The sequence below is a fragment of the Pseudopipra pipra genome, chromosome 5 (assembly GCF_036250125.1).
Source record: "Pseudopipra pipra isolate bDixPip1 chromosome 5, bDixPip1.hap1, whole genome shotgun sequence".
Classification (NCBI taxonomy): domain Eukaryota; kingdom Metazoa; phylum Chordata; class Aves; order Passeriformes; family Pipridae; genus Pseudopipra; species Pseudopipra pipra.
The window spans coordinates 64,903,916-64,926,934 of NC_087553.1; the positions used below are offsets into that span (position 1 = coordinate 64,903,916).

General features: G+C 37.2%; 1 protein-coding gene across 9 annotated transcripts in view; it reads left to right on the forward strand.

The window, feature by feature from the left end:
- Nucleotides 1-13,050: 13,050 nt before the first annotated feature.
- Nucleotides 13,051-23,019, forward strand: part of CD36 (CD36 molecule (CD36 blood group)) — a 35,962-nt gene continuing 25,993 nt past the window's right edge. For 2 of the 9 annotated variants that reach the window (XM_064656417.1, XM_064656422.1), the window contains exon 1: nt 21,954-22,116. The gene's annotated coding sequence lies outside the window, so the exon portion shown is untranslated. Of the gene's footprint in view, nt 13,122-17,577; nt 17,717-21,950; nt 22,117-22,898; nt 23,012-23,019 lie in introns of those variants that run through there. The other 7 variants (XM_064656420.1, XM_064656418.1, XM_064656419.1 and 4 more) reach the window with 7 other exon arrangements.

The window sequence follows — 23,019 nt, forward strand, 5'->3', positions numbered from 1 at the left end:
CAAATATTAAAATTTATGTATACGGGTAGTAACAGACAACTAATTATGAAAGAGAAAAGTTTACACAGTGGCTATGTCAAGCCAGTCAAACTTTCTGATATTCCTCAAAATATGTCAATTTTGTTTATAAATATCCGTCAATTTTGAGCAAAAGTACTTTTGCCTGTCAAAATCGAGACAAATTAGAATCAGTGGCACTTTTGCTGGAGGCAGAAGGTTTTCAGCCTCAAAGTTTAAAAAGTGGTCTTTGATTTATGCAACTTTCTTTCTTAAAACTCTGTCACAGAATCACAAAATTTACGAAACTTTATGAAAGAGTCATTTCATACAAGAGGGCTTAGGGATGCCACTTCCTTGGAAATTGTATCACAGGTGATTACTCTGTTCTTCCAATACTTCCAAGACTTAAGCACTGCCTTAAAAAGTGCCAGATTACAGGTTGACATTTGTATCTTCGGTTGTAGACGTTGCTGCAGTTTATGAAAAATGCAAAAGAAAATCCTCCAAAATTAAAACAAAGCCAAGAACCCTCAAAAAAACAGTAGGAGTTTTCACTACTGTCTTCAAAAAAAAGATGAATCAGGATTGTAGATTCTGTACTATTTGCCAAAATGATGCTTTGAAGGTAGTGAAGGTCCAGAACGTGCAGCCTGGGCAGTGTGGAATATTTGGTCCACACCTTGCAATTCTGGATTAGGGAGCAATGTGTTAATTAAAGAATATTTTGTGCAAACATGGTGCAACCAACATTTGCGCAAACCAGGAACGTTTAAGGGTTTTTTTATTAATGAATAAACCTTTAATGAATAGTTATAGTAAGTATTTACTCTTAATTAGTGGGATTACATTGCTTTTTCTTTTCTTGAAAAGAAGTACACCTACACAACAAATCAATATCTGAATGCCAAACAGCTGCAGGAATAAGAACATCTGCACACAATACTTATCCTGTCAAATATTTGTATCTCGTAATTTTTGTTAGTCAAACTACTCTTCAGAGTGCCCCAAAATGAAATGAGTAGAAATGACAAAAAGATACCTGCAGAAAAAAACGAGTTGTTGGCAGTGGAACAAGTGAGCAAAAGAGACAAAAGAGCATTTCTGAAGGTCATCTTGCCATCAACTTTCTCTTGTGCACCCCTAGAACTGCTGCTCTGTTCTCCTGAACCGTGCCACTTCACTCCTCATGACTGAGGATCACAGCTGACAAACAGAAAGCTCACTTTAACTTCGGGGGCCAGGAGTGAATCAGTCGGACTCCTTGGTATTAGACGAAATGACTAATTTTCAAAAGGATGTAAAAATTGACACAAACAAAAAAAACCCCACTGATTACATCTTCTTGAGGTCTGTTGCCTCTCCTTCGTACAATTTTTTATTCATTTAAGGATTTTCCTTCTCATGCTTTGCCACTGAGTTTTCTTCAGCAACATTTGGTGGATGGTTGAGCTGAACAACTTTTTCAAACTGAAGAGACTGCATACACAGGCTTTCCCATGTCCATTATTGCTCACTTCTTCAAAGAACACTCTGAGGTATGAGTTGCCTTGACAAAGGGGAGGATTTAGTAATTCTTCTCTGGTACTTACTTATTTCCTTGACTTATGTCAGAATAGAGTTCACATCACCTCCCAATTTCAAATTAACATAGAAAAAGTCAGAGTACTAAGAATGATTGATATCAGACTACAGGGTTAATGCTTGCATGTGGACCTGGAAGACTGACTATTTAAAAACATAGTCAGTCTTCTAAAAAAATTCAACTATTTAACAACTGAAAAAAAGTTCCTCTCAGCTTCAGCTACTTAAATTTTAGGTAAGAAACTAAGAAGGAGAAACATAAGTAGTCTGAGAGGCAGTCCTTCATATTCTGACATAGGACCAGATTATAAAGGAAATTTTTATGTTTTCAGGCTCCAGAACAGGCTCTAGGAGTGGGATTCATTATGCTGGCATATACACTGAAAGTGGGATGAACATAAGCGCAGGTGATGGGTTATTGCACTCTTGGCAACAATACTTTTATTTTGTTCAGGAGTCTGGTGGTTAGGAATGTAGTGTTAAAGGCTGCAGATCAAAGTTCAGATTCTGTCTCAGCCTGTCCCATATCACTCCTTTGCTGTCCAAAACACCATGGAATAACAGAGAGGAAGACAGGACTTAACCATCATAAATCCAAGTCAAAATGTTACAAAGACAAGAATCCAAGATTTTGGAATACCTGCGAAGGAGTTCACATTGGCAGAAGAAGACATGGTTACTAACAGGAGATGACTGACTATTTTTACCACCTTATCAAAACTTAGTTTCACATATCTGTGAGATTCCTCCCCTCTTATTTTTTTTTGTGCGGCCCTTCCCTTCCAGATCTCTCGTAGCAATTATCTTCTTTAGCTGCAAAACCACTGTGCTTATGTGTAAAGGTTGAGGACTCTTTTATTTTTCTTTTCATTAAAGTTTTATGAAGGTCCATGCTTGTGTGTCTATGTGTCTGTATTACCCTAATAGTGGTAAAGTGCAGAAATTTCCCATTGAATTTGTTATACCTTGATTGTATCTAGGCCTCTCCTCTGTACCTTTTTCTCTTTTCTGCCTCCTTTCCAGCTGCCTGTCCAGATTGGTGGCCAGCAGCACTTAACTATGGTTGAAATATGCCCTGGATTGCCAGAGCTGCTCATGCAATTTCTGGGACTATTACTCATCTCCACCAGGGAACCTGGCAGACAGCACCAACCAGAAGAGACCAGCTTAGTGATTCTAATTGCAGCTCTAATGTTATGATTTGCTTTCAGTTGCTGGTAAAATTACTATAATCATTCTATCTCACTGTTTAAAGTAGGCCAATATTATCTTAATCCTTTACCTGTATAATTTGGACTGAGTTCTAAACAATGGATTAATCCTCTACTGTTTTGATTTATTTCCAAGGCCAGAGATACAATAAGAAATGTTCCAGAGCTTTTCTGCACTTAATTGTTAACACTCTACATAAAGCAGAATAAGAAAAAAGCTCTTTACAATGACATGGAATACTGTAGGATAACATCTATCTATCCTGCCTCAGATAGGGAATATTTTGTTTAATCACTTGTGATCATGTTTTCCCAGGCTATGTTTCAATGCTGAGAGACTTTGAATACTTTTTATTGTGTCCTCTTTCAGATAAATTCCTGTTGCCAGAGAGAATTTCAGGACTTTGCCTTACAGTTGATCTTTTACGTAATTAAGATGAGGATGTGTGTAAGTATATTAATTTGGTATGATGACTGATTTTAAAAAATCCCAATCAGTTATTCACTGCACTAAGTATTGGACTCACTCTTGTAGATTGAAACTTCTATCTTCACTAAAAAATAATTTCCTACACACAAGAATATATTGGTATAATTCTCAAAAGGTGATTGCACTCATTGCATGAGTTTGGTCTATACAAACAGGGCTTCTAGGCTTACTTTTGTTTTGTATGATTTTGGATAGAAATTGCAACTTAGACACTCCAAATAAAAACTTTGATTTCAGCAATCGCCCACAGTTCTTGCTGAAGGAAAAAAGCACCCACCTTCTCTTCACCAATCACATCTGAACACAGAAGAAACTCTTCAACTCTAGGACACATAACAGCTTTCAGCTTTCTTCAAACATTAATAAAGTACAGAGAGCAGCAAAAAAATCCTATTAAGTCAGCTTTTGTTCCTGTCTGCTCAACCTTACTTACTCCAGGGCTTTCTTCACCAGACCTGTCAGGAAAGCAATCATTTAAAGAAGGTGTGCTGAAGTGGGAGGATAGGAAGGAAGGTTGGGATCTGCAGTCATCAATCAGAGCTGTTAGTTCAGCCCAACTTTTCTGTTTAAATGAAGGCATGACATGGGACAAGAGGAAAAATGGTTTAAGCAATGTGGAAACCTTGGAGCATAGTAAGAAATTTAATACATTTAGCAGATCAGATAACCTTATTTTAATTAAACAAACACAGTATGAAGCTTGAAAAAACTGATGATGACTGTGGCATGTCAGAAAAAGCAGAGACTCTTGGAAGCTCTCATGATATGGCAAAATTAATATACCCTCAAAATCCTCTTCATTGCTTTGTCCCTTAGCAAAAACCAGGATTTACGATGAAAATATACATGAGTCTATTTACCACAAATAAATGCAATCTCACCTTTTCAAGAGAGTTGCAATCCATTGTATTGTAATTAAAATTAGCATGAACTGCCTTGTGATAATACATCTATGAATACTCTTGCTTAATTAAAGTATATTAAATACATTTTGAAAGTAGTTTTATTGCTATTAGAAGGCTAATATGTTACTACACTTAAGATGTTCAACTGCAACTACTGCATTTATATGCTTGTCTTTCCATCAAGCCTTGTGTTGCTTTTGAATTATCCTTTTTAAATAGGACAATGTTAAAGCACCTGTGTGGTTTGAAGTAATTACTGATTTAGGCAGCATTGTAAGTGACAGAATTTATAATTGCTAGATGGATTATGAGACACCAGAAATGGCAATGCACAAAAAGCAAAACTGAGAAATCCTTCCTTGGACTTGATTTCATCTTACGACTGAGACAAGGTCAGGCCTGTCTGATTCGTGATTAAAGGCCGTCTTCCTTCTTTTGTTCATGTACTTCTCTGAAACCCTGTGACACTGGAGAATCACTAACAGAACATTACTCTCATAATTAATGCTTTTTATTTGGATTTAATTATCTTACTTTTATTCAGAATAATTTAAAAGAATAACTGGTTCCTTAGGTGCTATTGAAATAGCTGCATATTGCAGAAGGTTTTCTTACTTTTTCAGTTAAGTTATTGCCAGAAAATCACTGCAAGGTTAGATGAATCTGAAGTGTTAATCCATCAAAACAAGTCTGTTTATAGAACATTTACTATAACAATTTCCTGCATTTGTGTGATTAGAAATTGTAGGAACAGGAGTTCATTTTCAAGGACGTTCAGAAGTGGTGTCTAAATATCTTCTGAGTTAAAAAACCAGTTGAAACATAGAACCCCCCACTGAAATTTAACAGATCTTTAAGAAAACCAAAGGAGGAAATCTGCCTCTCCAGGCCCTTTTTGGAAGTCTGTAATAATGTATTTTAAGTAAACATATATGCTTTATTTAAAAACTGCTAAGACAGCACTGATTCTTGTAATTTCTTTTTCATTTCTTCAGCAAAAAAACTGTAAAGGTCAGATTCCTTTCTGTGTATAGTTCTTAAATTCTTACCACTGTGCTAAAGAAAATCTTGTTTAAAATTATTTTTTGCTCTCAATAATTATGTAATAATCATGTATTCCAGTACTTAAAATGTAGCCACCAGAATTCCCCCAAAACTATGATAAATTTTTGCAAAAATTGGAACTTTTCAACACACACAAGCCCACCACATACACCAGGAATAGTAAATGAACCTCACTAGAATTAGGAGACTGGATTCGCTGCAATTTTTTTTCTCCATTTTTCTGCTATACCTCTACTAGCCAAAAAGTGTTCTTCAGAAATGAAACCTGAGATACTCATCCTGAAGCTTGACTCTACAAATAAAGACTCATACCATCCCCCTGTCTGTTGAGTAATGCTGATTTCATAAAATTCAAAGCTAACTGAAGGCTGCAGGTGTGGCTTCTCTGAGAAGCTGCCAGAAGCTGTCCCCATGTCTGACACAGTCAGTCACAGCTGACTCCAAGAGGGACCCATTGCTGGCCAAAGCCAAGTCCATCAGTGACAGTGGGAGTTCCTCTGTGATAACATGTTTAAGAGAGGGTAAAAAGAAAAGCTGTGCAACAGCTGGGAGAGACAGGAGTGGGAAACTGTGAGAGAATAACTCTTCAGACACCAAGGTCAGAAGAAAGGTGAGAAGGCACTCCAGGTGCCGGAGCAAAGATTCTCCTGTAGCCCATGGTGAACACTATGGTGAGGCAGCCTGTCTTCCTTCATGTTGGAGAAGTTCCTCGAGGTCTATCGCCCATTGGAGGGACCCCACACTGGAGCAGGGGAAGAGTGGGAGGAGTCCTCCCTCTGCAGAGGGAGGAGTTGCAGAGACAGATGTGATGAACTGATCACAAACCCCAGTCCCTGTCCCCCAGTGCCTCTGAGGGGTAAGACACAGAAAAGTTTGGAGTGAAGCAGAGCCCAGAAAGAAGATGTATGTAGGAAGTTGGGTTTAGATTTGTTCTTGTTGCTCATTATCCTACTCTGCATAATTAGTAATAAATTGAATTAATTTCCCAAAGATGGTTCTATTTTGCCTGTGTCAGTAATTGGTGAATGATCTCTCCCTGTCCTATGAGCTTTTCGGTGTATTTTCTTCCACTCTCCAGTTGAGGGGGAGAGTGATAGAGCAGCTTGGTGGGCACCTGGTGTCCAGCCAGAGTCAACCCACTACACTTGTCTAGGTTTTTTTTTCTTAGCTATTTTTACCATCTCTTTTGAATCTTTACTTATCTCCTACTTTCACTCCACAGCACAGTCAAGCTTGAGGGTTATTAGTCAATTTGCTGTCAAGTCCCTTGAGGCTGTTCAGATAGTACTTAAGTGTTGTTCTCCATTATTAACATCAGTTTCCTTTACCCTTTTACATACTCTTCGGATTTAAAAATTGCCTCCCAGCTTTCCTACAATTAGGTATTGTTTCTACGTGTCTGGAACAAAATGATTAAAAGGGAAAGGAGAGGCCAAGTATCTTTGGGCTAGTGGCCTTTGAATAGTCATTCTTGGCACTATTTAAGTATGACTTGTGCAATGTCAAGATCTGTCTCAGTCCCAAAATGTTTCTTGCACTTGGCTTCTTACTTTCCTGCATCACTGCTGTTCTTCCCACAGTTACTGCCAGAGCCATTAGAGACCCAAAGTGCACCACATGTGGTTCCAAGTCCTCACAAAGTGCAAGAAGCATTCTTGTGACATTTTGTTCAGTAGCTTCCTAATCTAACAGGGATCAGTGTTTGTTACAACTGCTCAGTAGGGCAGATGGTCTTTGAGCACAAGATACAGACATTTTCAATTTTCACACCAGATTCTGCTTTCTGATCCTAATAATAATGCAAATAGAAGAAGATTTTGAACACAGGTTTTTATTTGGGCTTCTCATTAATTAGAAAGTCTGCATATTCCACAGAGGAAAAGTTCATTTATCTATGTTTAAACATGTTGAAATAAAAGAATATTTTTTCAAGATACAAATAGATCAAATTCTTATCACTGCTCACTTCACAGGGGAACACTGCCTCAAGGGAGCAAGAACTTTCTGGGCATTCATGTACTTTATTAAAGAATCCTTCATTTCAGAAGTGCAACAACCAGATTGGTAAAGTTTATGCTTGTATGTAAAAGCTTAAAAGATAAGAGTTGTAAATAATAAATTAACATTTTAAGATATTAATGTTAATGGTATCCTCTGCTGATTGACCTGTGATCGGATTGTTAAGAACTTCAAGACATAGATGTTCCAAGAAAGATGCGCTGAAGAATACTTGGGCCCCACTGGAAGTCAATACCTGTTCAAAAGACAAGGCATGTTCAATCTTACATTTTAATCAAAAGGTGTTTTATTTTCCAAGCAAAGATGCTGTATCTGTAAAAGTGAGAGGCCAAAGAAATGAAAGCTAATTAAAGTCTGTTCAGATGAAAACCAAATCTTAAGGACATTTGCAGTAGGAAAGGAACTAAGCACTGTGAATGTTCTCCTGGAAACAATTCATCTGACTCTGGTGTGCAAAATTCTGAGTTATGTGGCTAAAAAAAACCAACAGAAAGTCTTTTTGCTTATGTTTTGAGAGATAGCAGAGAACTACCCACCTGAGCAATCTAGATATGGGGGTTTTGGGGGTTTGTTTTTTGTTTGGTTGGGTTTTTTTGTTGTTTTTCCCATTATTACAAGCAAGATTTGGCAAGATAGAAATAATCTAAACCAACAGCTTTATTTTTACACTGTGTATAGACTGTATAGACAAACACAACACTTCCAATTGTTAATTAATCAGTAATTTTATATTTTAAAAGTTTTTTGGCAATGCTAATCTCTCTGTTTTGAGGAACATAGAAATTTCAGTTGAAAGGGATTTGCTTTTTCAAAGGACAAAGAGCAAACTTCATAAAGCAGCTATGTAAATTTCAAGGCATCCAGTACAATTTGTGACTTCTGAGAATAACAATTTTAGGATTTATGTATATTAGCATATTGCAGTGTTTGGTTTGGAAATAAAGCCAAAAATGCTGTTTTCAGGCATGCTGAGACTAAAAGAAGTGCATGGAAATAAATGGGCTTTCTCTCTGAAAAACTGAATAATACCATGGAACTTCTGATTTTCATCTGCCTTATATTTATTTAACTTCATTACTTTGTTAATACAAATACTTTTGGATTCCTGTGACCTATCACTTGATCTGCCTTTTGTATCTGAATGGCTCTGAATAATTCGACTCAGTCAGAGAAGAGGACAATTGATGTCACTAATTCTGGGCATGTGAGCAACAGGATGAGGTAAAATTCCTCTCCTGACATTTTGCTGTGAACCACGGGAGTTTCCAGTCTCACCACCTGGACTTGGCACCGACTTTCCCCTGGGCTCTGTGGATACTCTGTGAACACACAGTTACCTGAGTAAATCTGTCAGGGATGGGTTGTTATTAAACAAGGAAGTACAACGTTTTGTAGTTTCTAAAGTCAGACTAACTTTTAACTTTTGAACGTGTACAGAAAGTAGCAGCAGTATATAAATTTCTCTTCATACTTTTTTTTCATTACTTTAGAGACTGTTAGGCTCCCTCTTCACAAAAAGCACGTAAAACAACATTTTCAAGGGCTCTAAAATTTATAAACTTTACAAAAGTTTATTTCTCATGTCAGAGACTGAGCTACTGAACTTTTCAGGAACTATTTTGATTTTTCATTCAAAAGAAATAATCTTGCTATCTTACTTGCTATCCTTCTTGAAGCACCAATTACTCATGTAATGCACAGCATAATGCTGTTGTACTTTCTGAAAACAAATGTGGCAGCACTATCTCCCATTTTGTCATGTTATTGGAGATGCCATACAAACAGACATAGATGTCAAATATTCATCATTTTAATATTATTTTATTAACATCACTAAGTATTGCATAGTGTAGATTAACATGCTCCTTGCTAAACCTTAATATTGAACTAATTTATATCTTAGAATCTAATTAATTTAGAGCCATAACTGTTGAATTCATATGATGGGTCCATTATGTGCCTCTAAAACTGCTTGAAGTAAACCACTGTTTGGAATTCCATCAGCACTCCATAAAGTTTAGACCTCATGCACTGGAAGTGCAGAATGTTTGACCAGAATAAAAACTTTATGAATCAGATAAAATATGAAAATTTTATCCTGTGATAATTTAATAAAGAGTCATATGATGTCTTTGATGAAATTCACCCTGAGCAAAACCCAGGAACAGTGCTCATAGGCTGTTTAAATTCAGGTTATGTCACTGTATCAAGTCTCACTAACTACAGTCACTTTTTCAGGACCAAACTCTCTCCATAGCAAGTAAATTTGAGTCAAATAAGTCTGAATAACAAAATGAGGATTAGAGCAGGTCAGATAAAGTTTATAATATAATTTTATTTGTTTCTGCTCCCTTCTAAAGCCTCACAAGTTTGCATAGGAGATATTTCTGAAATCCTGAAATTCTTTCAAAATTTTGGAGTCCATTTTTGCATACTTTTTTGTGGGTATTATACTGGGTATTATTCTCCTTTTTTTTTGCAAAGCAATATATGCTAGTGGCAGATAGCTCATGAGAGCTGCTTTTAATTTATCATATAGTAAAGATGAGAGGACTTAAGTCCTAGAAAGGTGTATTTTTCTCTGTAGACAATGAAGGGATTCTGGGTAGACATTCAGATGTCTACAATGTGGACAACTAACCTCAGAAAGATGAATCCCACCCAGAACAGCAGGTAATTTCCTCTACTTCACAAAATGCATATTGATTCAGAACTGAAGATTTTTCAGGAAAAAAGAAATATGGTCTGTTGCATGATATTTGCTGGTTTGTGGGGGTTTCATTGTTTGTTTGGTTTGTTTTTTTTAACTAAGAGCTGTTAACTTTTAGTCCTGAAAAAATTTACTGAAGTTCAAAGACAGGAAGCAGTGCACTGGCTCAGTTGTCCCGAGATGCTTGAGGGCTGCACATCACCTTCATTGCAGGGAACAACAGCAGCATGAAGATTTCCTGCAGTAAATTGGAAGATATACACAGTTAAAGGCAAATTTATGCTGGATTTTGATTCTTAGAGTTGTAAGATCCAAATAAGGTATGTTTTCAGGTGATCCAGAAAGATCTGGAAGTGAAATCAGGTGACGTTGTACAGCTAAAACATTTACATTGGGTCTATACTTAGGAAGTTGGTCTTGTCCCAGCTATAAAATATGCATTGGGCACATGCTCGGTGTATAATGTGAATTAAGAAGTACTGAAGTGGTATTTAGATGAGGGATAGCTCTAAAAGTGGGAAACTGTTCATGGATTAATTTCCTCATAAGAAAATGAAGGGTACATAGAAATACAGTAGCCACATCAAAAAGGTCTGCAGCACCTCAGAAAGCACCTCAGTTTAAGCAGTACACTAAGTGTGGCAACATGCCAAAGAAATAGGCCTATATTACTGCGACGTTCTTCAGCTGAGGAACCTGGATGGTATTAAAAGCATGGCTTTATTAAGGCTCTGCAATGAACCACAACACAATTTCAAAGGTCTACATAAGCCCAAATCCTTCCAGCAACACGCAATTCAGTGAGGCACACATGGAAGTTTCCAAGGAAAAGGTATTATTTTTTCAGGGTGCTTGCATGGTGGAAAATGGCAATAGGCAAGGTTGAAAGAGACAAAAAGGCTCAGCTACCCACTACGTTACAGGAGACTTTCTTTGAAACTGAAACCAGGCACCAGTGTGTATGTTTGTGTGTACATGTAAGCATGTACAAAGTATTTATTCGGTTAAAAATCAGACATTACTGCCCCTAATGAAGAGGGCCTTCTCATTTTACTTGGTCAAAGGAAAGTAAAATATCCACAGGAAAATATATTCTCAGGTTTACTATCCAAGAAAACATAAGACCCTCTTACAAGTCTCACCAGTTAATGAGGCAGCATATGCCTGTCATGCCAAGATAAAGACTCTTTCATTACATGCAAATGAATAATCAAAATACTAGGAACTGCTCGCTCCAAATGTCAAGGACATTGCCTTTTAGTAGCGTTTTCATAAACCCAATAGAAGAGAGATTTCTGCCACGAAAGCTGTTGGAAGGCCATGAAAAATCATCTCCACTGCAATTGTTTCTGTCTGGTTTAAGGAGATTTGTACATTACATGAATGTGCCCACAGACACTATTAGGCATGTGTACATTACAATCACAGACATCTTAAAACTATAGACAGAGGCATCATATGTAATCAGACAGATATCAGCTGATAGGTGTCTGTGGTGTTTGTTTGACCAAGATGCTGAAATGCTCCCTTGGGTACGCAGACCTTGGACAATGCACTGTTCGGGTAAGACCTACAATGTGTAACTGTTGTTAAAACAGTTCTCACACACAGAAGGATGGTAGAAAAAAAGCTTCCCTACTGCATGAAAGTGTAATGCTGAGATGAGCACATAGAAGGCTTTTAGAGGTACTGTTCTGATATGGGCAAGATTTATCCTGTGAAAGCAGATGAGCAGACAGCCTTGTAGTGAGGCTTGGGGAAAGGAAGAGAGGTCCATGTTAGAATCTTGCAGCAAGAAAAGGAATTGTGAAAGAAGGACTGGTGAAAAACTAACTAGGAAAACCACAAACAGGGCAAAGTGCAGCATGGAAGAAGGGGTTGCCAGAAGTTGCAGAGACAGAGCATTTATATGCCTGTAATCCTGTGGCTGTTACTACCCAGAAAGTCTTGGGAGTGTCCTGCTGAATCCTCTCCAATACCATTTTGAGAATCTGATAAGTAACTATTGTTACTTTTTGCCTAAAACAGAGAAGCCTGAGTATAATTATATGGAGGGTGTGTGCTTTGCCACAAACATGCCTGGGGCGTTTTATACTGTGACGACATGTTTACAATTCTGTCATCTTTATCCTATATAATTTTAAGGATTGTGTTTAAATGCTAGACACTAACGAGTGCCCCGACTTCTCAAAGCACAAGACAGAGATGAAGGATACATCCCATTTTCTTTCTAGCTGTTGTGGGCTGGAAGGAAGGGCACAATATTGGTTTTGGTAGTTCAATATGCCTGCTTTGCTACTCGACCTGCCTGACCCTGCATCCAGAGAAGTCTGAGCTGTTCCCAGCCTCATCTCAGATCCTCTCTCAGTTCTGGTGCAGGTAAGATGAGGATGAAGCTTGCTTGTCTTATCTGGTCCATCTGCTTCTTTGTGTATGGGTGAAGCTGTTCAGTATTAATTTTCTTAGAAGTGGAAGGACTTCCAAAAGCGTGCTGAATGACAGCTGGGCAGAGAAATAGATAATGGGCAGAAATACTGTGGGCTTTACTGTTCTGATGCTTTAGGAAGGAACACAAACAAGAATACACTACAGTATTAAGTTAGCAAACTTAAATTATTATTTATAATTAACTTTTTCAGGTAAGACTTGTCTGTGTACCAAAGAACACTGATAAATGTGCCTCTCATTCACAATCAGTTTTTTGATTAACTGATGGTGTGAGAAGGTTATATACTAGAACTTCAGGCAGAGGGAAAAGAAGAGAAATGAAAGGAGAAAGAAAAAACTATCAGCAGAGATTTGGGGAAATATAAATGTAATGCCAGGGAACAAGGACAGAATTGATGGAAAGCTGTAAATTCTGGGAGTGGGGAAAATACCCTAGAGGATAATCCAAGGGGGGAGGAGACAGACTAGAGGAGTTGCTTGGTGGAGGAGTAACTGCTGAGATGATAGGGTGGAAGATGAGAGAGGTATATACATAGAGCTGGAGGAGGGAGGAGATTCTTGGAGAAGGAAGGGGGGGGTAAAAGGAAGCATATGTAGAAAGGAAGGCAGAAGGGAAGTCTGGCAACAAGCTGGAGGCTGCAGCTGTGAAAGCCACACAGGAAGCAACCAACAGGACTCCAAGAAGACCAAAGGTAGAAGAACATCATTTACATAAGAGTATAGGTCAGAAAATATCCAGATCAATGCAAATTTCAGGAATATTTTTGATTTCTACCTTTTCTTTGTAACTTCATTTTCTGACTAACTTTAGAGATGTAGAAATTTCATAGAAAGCCAGGTGAAGAGGTTTATGCCATGGGATGCCTCTTGAGTTAGTACATGTAGATGTAGTTTTATAGCTGCTATTATACTCCAGGGTCCTATTAACCCTCTGGGACAGCTTTTATCTTAATTATGAAAGCATTTGGCAGACAGGATGATCACTGTTGCTGTTTGTTGTAACTGTCTGGAAGGAGGTGCCTCAAATCACTGTTCAAATAAAAAAAAATACAGTGCTTAAAGCTTAATAATTTAGTAATTTAAAAAAAAGTATCATCCTTGCTATGATAAAAGGATTTCTCAAAGATCCAAAAAGACTGGCAGAGGAAGCAATACCACTGCCACTTAGCTCAAAAGTTCATTTAGACAACCAAATTCTGAACCAAAGCCTGTGGAAATTGCTAGAAGGAGTCCTGTGAATTTGAATAGCTGTACTCACAGCTGGGATCCCTCATCCTGAACTGTCTCTGTGTTTTGTGTAAGTAAATATAAAAAGCCCAAATTGGAAGAGTTATCTCTAATATGACATATTTCACCTGGCTTCCAGTACATTGTGGGGATTAACTGGGATTAGACTATGTTTGCAAAGAGTTACTGCAAAGAGCAAAGTCAATGTAACTGTTCTAGATTGGCAACAGGGACCTGAAACATTGGTCTGACTGCTGGGAATTGCAGAGGGTAAAGAGATCAAAGCCAAAGGCTGGTCCTGAAAGGGTTCCTTGGAGCTGGTCTTTCTTGCAAAGCATAAGTGTAAGAGAGTACTATCTTGGGCTTACAGGTTTTATAGTTCCTTATCACTTGAGACAGCTTAGCTATTAGGGAGTTTAAAAGGTCTGTGCAACTTTCTGTTTCTCTTTGTGGCTGATGAAAGATAACTGGCTGGTAGGGCACTGGGCAGCAGAGTTGCTTTGGGTTGCTACAGCAACTTGATTTTTCTGTGAATAAGGAGATAACTTTGCAGGCTCTTCTGCACCTCTTCAGTTCCTGGTGGCAAGAGCAGTGAGAGCAGCTCTTCCTGCATACAGGTATGTGACCCTGCTCCAGGGCTAGTTGGATATTGTATTCATTTCTCGTGACCATACTATTGCATCCTATAACTTGCAAAATGCTCTTAATTGCTAGTTATTAAAAGCAAAGACAGATGTCATCCAGCCTCTATTTTCGTGCCTGTTTATAACTCTAAGTTGATTCACTAAAATTTAGAAAGAGTAAATATGGTGGTAATCAAATGATTTCACTTGCATATTAGTATCTTGATAATATTGTACATATTATTAATGTTTCACTGTGATTAAGAATAAATATATTGATATTCAAAGTGCAACAAGTGTATTAATAATTTGCCTGTGAGTCATTATCTTATACACATTTGTTATAAAAAATATTAATGAAGATATCAAATTTATGGCTGTATGCATTTAATAACTGTTATAAAATAACATCTGTACATACTGTAGTAATTATTAATTATGGGAATTATCTAATTATTCATTAGGGTAAAACGCATATATCTGCATTTCTGTGTTGATTTAAAATTATTATTTGTGTGCAGTAATTATGCTGATGTAACAGAAATTTATTTTTATATGAGAATCCTGAGATCAACTCAGTAAATACAGCATAGTCATTTACTATTTTAGTGATCTGATTCTCTCAACAACTGATATAATAACTGATATTTACTCAGTGTTTTGTTTTTATTTTTAACTTGGCAAAAATATCCTATTCATAATAAATGTGTGGTCTGTAGTTTAGTTTGGGAATTTTTTTTTTTCCCCTCAAGTGAGACTTCAGAAGCTTTTATATAATTGGCACAACCAGAAAAATGGTCAGAAATGTAAGGGGTTTGGATTAAATTACTGTATTTTGGAACTACTTTTTTTTTTCTTTTTTTGTAACTGATAGTTATATGCATATTTTTGTATCATGTTTTCATCTGACAGAATAATGTCATGTCTTAGCATCAGAAAATTACATGATCTCAGAAGTTCAGTATATTTATTAGTTCCTTCTTGCATTCACTGCTAGTGCACAGAAATCACTGCTAGTACTTTTCTACTGCTCTGTTCTTCATAGCTGTTAATGTTTCTTAACACACAGTGATAATACACAATTTTTTATAATCTCTTTAGAACTTCAGCTTCTGCCAAGATATCTCTTGGGGCAAGGGTGACTTTATTTTTCAGTTTAGGGTTGGTTTTTTTTTAGTCTGTGTGTGAGCTACATTCTTTCATTGTGGTAGTTAAATATCTTCTCAAGAAAAATATGTAAAAAGGAAAAATTCATTTTTTTATCACACACAAAAGAGCATCACATTAGCTCTTAGAATAAAGAAGATTCTTTGATATAAATATCCTTTGATATAAGAAAATTTATATAATTAATTTTCCATATAATCAAGTAGTTTAAATAAAATCTAACTAACAAGCTCCATAGAGAAAGGCTATAAAAGGTGAGAAACTCTATGGCAGTCAGAGCACATGTTCTTTAAAGTACCCAAATGTTTCTCCCTCACCCAGAGTGCCAGGCAAGACTCTCCCAGTCTGCAGCTTTGCTGCAAGCTGGAGAAGAAAATCTGCTTTTCTGAGAGTGTCTCCATCAGCTTCATGCTGCCACTGCCATAGTCTCTGAGATTTCCTCTGGAGGGAGAAGACTTACTCAGGAAGGGCTTGGGCCTGTATTAATTGTCAAGAGGATTTGCTATGTCTCACTTTCTATTGGTAGAAAACACACATCTGGATGGCAGAGGCCTGGATCCTGTGGAACTATCCCAGCCACCAGTTCTGGTTCTCAAAGTGGGGCTGGGTAGCTGCCCCAGGACATGGGATGGCTTCAGTGAAGGTTTCTTCTTGTGCTGGCCTGATAAGACCAGGGCTTGTCCTAGCAGTAGGCTCATGTTTTGGCTTTGGTGTTTGAGGCTGAACCAGGTCCCAGGGAAGATCTTCTGCACATTGTTCAGACCAAGGACATTTCTCCAGGTCTGGAACATTTGAACTGAAAGAAAAGGATTTCAGTTATTTCACGAGTCTTCAACACTTGAGAAGTCATCGAGAATCTGACCTTAAACTTAGGTCTTCACGACTGGAAAAATCCCTTGTATGTTTGTTGTTCTTAATTATTACAGAGACAAAATTGCAGTGTAGTTGGTAGGCAAAAATTAACACAAGGGCTACCCAGTCATTCATCAAAGCCACTGACATTGTCTGAGATGATTCATTTGGTGACTATTTCTCAACTAGGTATTGCACTGGTGACAGATTTTAGAATTACTCCATTATTCTGTGACTTCTGATCCAAGGAGAAGAGTTTTACAAGAAGTGGAATATATCCAAGTAAGGACAAGATTTATTAAATTTCTCTTGACTTTCAGAAGATGCCTGCTTTAAAATTTTCCTACCATTGGAATTTCCTCTCTGTACCGTCCTTGTGAAGTGTAAGGCAAATTTTTTGTCAGTAGAGTTGCCTTATTAAAGTTTAGGGCCTGACCTGCTTCAAATATCATAGACTCAGTGCGGTAAAAAATTTTGGGAAGAGTGTGCTACTGCAGGTCATTCAAGACAAGAAGAAACCAAAGGGTGAAGCAGAACACCCAAGATAAGAAGAAAGTAACAAACCCAGCTCAACAATAATAGAATATCAAACACTGATGACCACCAGGCTGTCCAAGATAAGAAGCCAGATCAGCAAAAACCAGAAATAGTCAAGTAGTAAATAATGAATATATTAGATAAGCAGAATATATCAAAATTAACAGCATATAAAGAGTGCTTGTCTTTTCTACTTGGTGTGCTAGCTTTGTGTACTTACTACCTAGCACCCAAATTTATAAAAATATTGAATAAACAAATACCTTGGCTCTGTACGTGATTGCCTTACTGGACATTGGGTCATGAACCCTGATTTTTGGGGCAACACTTACGTTGCAGTGAGAAAGGTCTCTAGCATTAATAGACTGACCCAGCCATTTAAATAACAGATTTTTATATCTCCTTGCTGTTTCAGACTCACAAGAAGCGTATATTATTATATCACAGTTTCTGTATTCAATGCTTTTGTACTAAGTTCCTCCCTATCTATGCCCTGAGTGACTCTCACATGAATCCACAATCAGTGAAGAAGAGCTGAGAATTAATATTTCCAGGGAAGAAAAAGTGAAGCAACTGGGTCTTCCATCACCCATTTTCCCCTTAAAGAACCTAGTTACAGTTTAACAGAGGAACTCATCAGTGACAGGAGCCAAATATATCACACTGTTTCCACTGTACTGCTGCCAAGTTGGCTTGAGCTGTTGGTATTTTAGGATGTTTTCCATATCGTCAGGACACACTGAGAATCACAAGGGACAGCACCTTAGGTCCTAACTCTTCACAGAGCTGGGAAAGCTACAGCTGGGAGTCTTTAGTGGGTAATGATGGAGCTACACACCAGTTTGGAATGAGTCTTCCAAGCTCTTGTGAGGAGAAATCAGGTATTAATGCATGTTTGGGAGCATCTTTTTTCAGGGAATTGACAACTGTTTGATATGAGTGGTTGGAATATGCTTCAGGGCATGCATTAGCAAGCCTTGAAGGCCAACACACCTGCAGTAAAAGTCTGTGATGTGAGCTCGGAAAAGAAATGCTACACCATGTCTGCAATCTTTGGCCAAACTTTCCATTAATGTCAGGTGGATAATATTTTGAAGTTTTCTTCTTGCATTTTCTTCTTGCTTCACAAGATGTATGCATTTAACAGAACCTTGTATGGCTGCCCTGGTACTACCGTCAGCATGATGCACTGATGTGGAGTGGAACTGAAAGACCTGTTTGGAGAGTTTGAGTGGAATTGTTCTAACATTGACCTTCTAATCATTAGAGGTCTAATTTAAGTCAGTTGTTTAGATTCTCTGCAGTTAAAGGAGAGACATCTGTACCTCTAAAGGCTATGCACACCCTGGAAGTGTTCAAAAACTGACTAGATATGGCACTTTGTGATATGGTTTAGTGGGCCTAGTGGTACTTAGTCAAAGGTTGGACTTGATGATCTTGGAGGTCTTTTACAACCTTAATGATTCTACAATTCCATATATTCTTGCCTAAGGTAAGCATTTAAATCACATGGGGTGAGTTGTGTTCATTCCTCTCCATTGAGAGGAATTCCTAATTCCTAACTAATTCCTCTGAACTCTTAAGGCCACCTGTCTGCTTTTAGCTGGATAAGTTTATTTGCAACAAATATTTGCAATTAACTTTACACACAAAAAAAGAATTATTGATATGAAACTATGCCATTCTTTTATTTTAGGTCCTTAGAGATAAGATATTAAAAGCAAAACTGAAACAACTGAAATATCTTTTTACTTCTTTCCTTTTTATCTGAGGTGACTATTCCTGACCTACAGAACTCTGTTCTATCCTGTGCCTTTTGGAAAATGAGGTGGTACAAAGTAGCAGTCACTATGAGACAAAAAGAGTAAACAAAAAATTCAGGAAAAAAATATTAGTTCTGTATCATTATTTTATAATTTGTGTGTTATATATTCATGTTCCTTATGGGTAATACCTGAAGATAGCCCATGTTCACTCTAGGGGAGGTTCTTGTTCAAAAGAAGTGAATTCACATGTGGTTTGGATGGATAGCTCAGGTGCTGCTTCTAATGTATTATGAGATGAAGGTTTTAATTTCCTTAGGAAATCAAATTAACTTTCATGGATACAAAATTCACTCCCTATAAAGCAACACCTCCTAATATCTCCATTACACACAGAGGATCAAGTCTTATGCAGCTGGTGGCATATTGCACATTTTCTTCCCTAGACTGTTCATCTTGATTATTCTCCTCCTCAGTAGAACTAAGTGCACATGGGTGAACATGAGGGTTTATCTGGGGACAGGAGCAACAGGGGTTTTTTTGTGTTTGGTTTGGGTTTTGTGGGTTTTTTGAATGATTTCTTTCACTACTGAGCAAGGTACAACACTTCCTGTGGGACTTCTCCACTTCCCGTGAAGAAGCCAGAGGGCCACTAAATGGTAGCAACAGGATTTTCAGTAGAGAGTGTAGAAGCCACATAAGATGATGCTAATAAAATAACCTGGATAAACAATAAATTTGTGCTTTTACTTACCATAGAAAGGGCAGAAACATAATTCCTCACACCTTTATTTCAAAATAAGGAGAGTACCCAAAAGTTCCTAGAAAATCATGTTTTGAATGCTGAGAATATTAACCTCATCTTTGGCTTGGCACTTTACCTAAGAACTAGAAAGTGGATTTTGTTGGGTTTTTTTAACAGTTAATGCCCTTAGAAAGTTGATAGGGTGCAAAAGCACAGACAGGAGTCTCCCAGAGCCTTCTAGTTTGCTTCCTAACCTCATCTAACATATGGTAATATTTCCACATCTGAAAAGGAATTAATGTTAAGATTGGCTTTTATAAGTTTCATGATAGGCAGCTGAAGAAAAACTCTGTGTCATGACAATGGAATCATAGGAATATAAAATTCTGTGCTGTACTGTATATCAAAGAACTCCCACAGGGATGTGGGAATGTTTATGTAAATCTCCTAAAAATTCAAATTATATGTACTGTAAAGGTATCCATTCCTGATGGAATGGATAAAAAAAAAAAAAAAAAAAAGGAAAAGGGAAACATAGACTGTTTAAGAACCTCAGGGCATATAGGAAAGAATCCCAAATAAAGTGCTTTCCAAAAGACCCAGCTATGAGATACCTGTTAAAGGCATAGATAACGCCTCTTCAGCATTTTCTTGTCAGCAGCATGTTTACTCCAGGAAATGTAGGGGGACTTCATTTGGAGTTAACAACTGCATTTCTCTTTTTATGCTTCTTGCAGTTTTCTGTGTCTTCATCAAGTATGTGAGTGTCATTTACCCCATTTCTCCTTCTTGACAGTTTTTCCTGGTGGGGCAGCTTCTTTGTCATTGCACCACTGGGGTCTCAGATGAAGTACATAATTGTTTGTTTTTTGTGTCTTTGCTCTGTTGTTGTGTGTCTCTACTTTCTCCTCTATAACCTCTGAACTCTGATGTGAAGCCAAAGAACACGGGACCATTAGGCACTTATGGTTTGTTTTGAAGAAACAGAAATGACTGACATCCAGAAGTTCACAGCTTCTCTCTGAGTTTCCAGTCCTTATAGCTGGTTTCTGCAGTTGAACCAAGTAGTCCTCATTTCCTGGGCGAGCACTGCTGCATTAGTGCCTTTAGGATTCCAATAAAAAACAACAGTAGATATTTTCATCATGAATGGTGCACAGTGACTCCCATACACTGCAGAAAATGAGCATGGCAGGGACCACCCTCATGGGCAGTAGTGAAAGAGGCGGTTCAGCCTGGGAGGAAATCTGGGGGATCCCAAACAAGAGTATCCTCAAGGGAGCATCACATGAAGAGATGTCCAACAGAAATAATTAATGACAATATTGATAAAAGTAGTGCATGGGACGCATAGTGTGGAGGGCTGCTTCTTTCAGCGCTTAAATTCCACTCTTTAGTTACAAAATAGAGGAAAACAAATGTACTGCACTTTTCAAGGATGTGAAACTGGAGTTAGCCAGGGTCACTAAAGTTCCCTGGCAGCCAGCCTTGTACACAGACTCCCCTCTAATAGGTTTCCTTCAAAAGGCCAGGCTCACTTTCAGTCTTGCCTTCACTACTAGGAGATAAAACCTCAAATTCATTAATCTTCATCCACTTTAGATTTACTTAGCAGAAGTAGATTAGAAAACAGCAGATTCTTCCACAGAAGCTTAACTTCCTAATAGGGCAATGTGAAAAAACAAAACAGCAAACAGTCAGTCAAAACAGCAAATACTAAACATGGGAATCACAAACTATTCAGTGCTGTACCCTGAAAGTCTGGACCTAATAATCTATTTTTAGGAATATTTTCTCTCTTATAATCAGGCCAAGTAAAGATCACTTCCTCTTGCTGCTGCCAGAAGAATCTTTTAAAACAATGCATTCATTTAATTCACCTGAGATGAGGACATATTTAGAAAATATTTGTGCAAAAGCTTGGCAAACTTCATTATTAGTAGACACTATGATGGATCGATATGTTGGTTGACAGAGATAGCAGTGTAAAAATAAATAATTTTTAGATATGTTCAGAAAAAGAAGTTTCTGGCATGATGTTATCACAGAATATTGCAGAATATCACAGAATATGATGAGTTGGAACTTGCAGTAAAAGAGGAAGGGCCTTAGCACTTTGCAAGGAAATGTCGTAATCCAGTATCTGAAAAAAAAATCCTCTGAAAAATATTCTAACGTTTCTTGATTCTTATTACTTTCAAATATACTATCATGATGATTAAACTGAAAAGATATTTAGTCTGTATTTTAACAGGGAATGACTGCAGTAGGAAGGCTTTATTTATACTTATATAACAGACCATGCTAGATAGAAAAGAATATTTGAAAATATTCTGTATCCTAAAGCATCTATCAGGAACTGGTTGGTCATAACCTGCTAATGTGAGCAGTTTTAAAGCACATGTATATTAAAGAAGTGACTAGGAACCAAATAAGTAAGTTACCCTTTTGTCTCCTTGACCTTTGACTCACTTGGATCAAAATTTGATAAAGACTGCAGTTGCTAAGTATATTACCACGCGATGTAGGTAGTGGCTTTTAGTCAGGCTGTAAAAATAACCCCCTCCCCCAGCACGAGCACAACTTAACTTTTTCTTCTGGCAAAAAGATAAAGAGGGAACTGACGTCTCTTGGAATATATAAACACTCCCTCAGAGTTCAGAGCCTATGTGCTTGGTGGGGAGATTTAGCTGCTTGTCTGCTGGTAACTTGATGCAAGTCATGTGTTAAGTACTCGTTTGTTCAGCTGAAAAATAAGTTGCCCTTATTCAAGGTGAGTCATATGATACAACATTTAAAATCAGAAGGTTTTCCTCAGAAATACTTCACAGGTCAGCTGGTGGAAAGCTCTTGAAAATGTTTATTTGTAATTACAAAAAAAAAAAAAAAAAGATTTTGCAAGGCTGTTTGCAAGCAAGAGTGAAATTGTACATGTATTAGTAAAATGCTTTGTTATTATGATAACAATGGTATGTTATGTTCAGTATTGCTAGCTTTCCCAATTGCATTCTATCTTTTGATATTTAATATTCTTCAAACTACTGTTCTGAAATCATGTGAATTTATAAGAAATGCAGATTTTTAAAGTGAGATTTCTAGCATTTTCTATTGCAATTAAAAAGCTTGGAACTATAATTTCAAAGTACATCAAGTATTAAAAAATAGCAGAAATAATATCTTTTCTGCAAATGAATCTCTTAATAATTTCAGAATTTTTAAGTCCTCCATCTGACCTTGAAGAAAATAGAATTAGAGTATGATATTGTGTTGCAACTCTTAATAGGAATTTTCGAAACACATTTTAATTTTCACTGCTTTTTCACCACATAATTGCTCTCATTTGGAGCAATAAAGATGATTCTGTTTCAGAATTGAAGTAATGTCGTGTCAAACAATGTTTAAAAATTACTGTTAGAGTTGGAGAAATAATTAAGAAAATATAGATGAAATTATTTGGGTTTTATAAGGACTTGTTTTAAACTGAAATCTACAGAAGTCTAAGTTAAGTAGAGAAGAAATAATTTGATAACATTTTGCATCTTTTCTCCTATACAGTTGCTTATAAATTGTCTTTTCAGAGATTTGAATGGACCATTTTCATTGTCAATATTTTGTGAAGGATGTTTGAAACAATACTGAAAAGTACATATCCAGCACTCTAGAATGGGGTAAATAT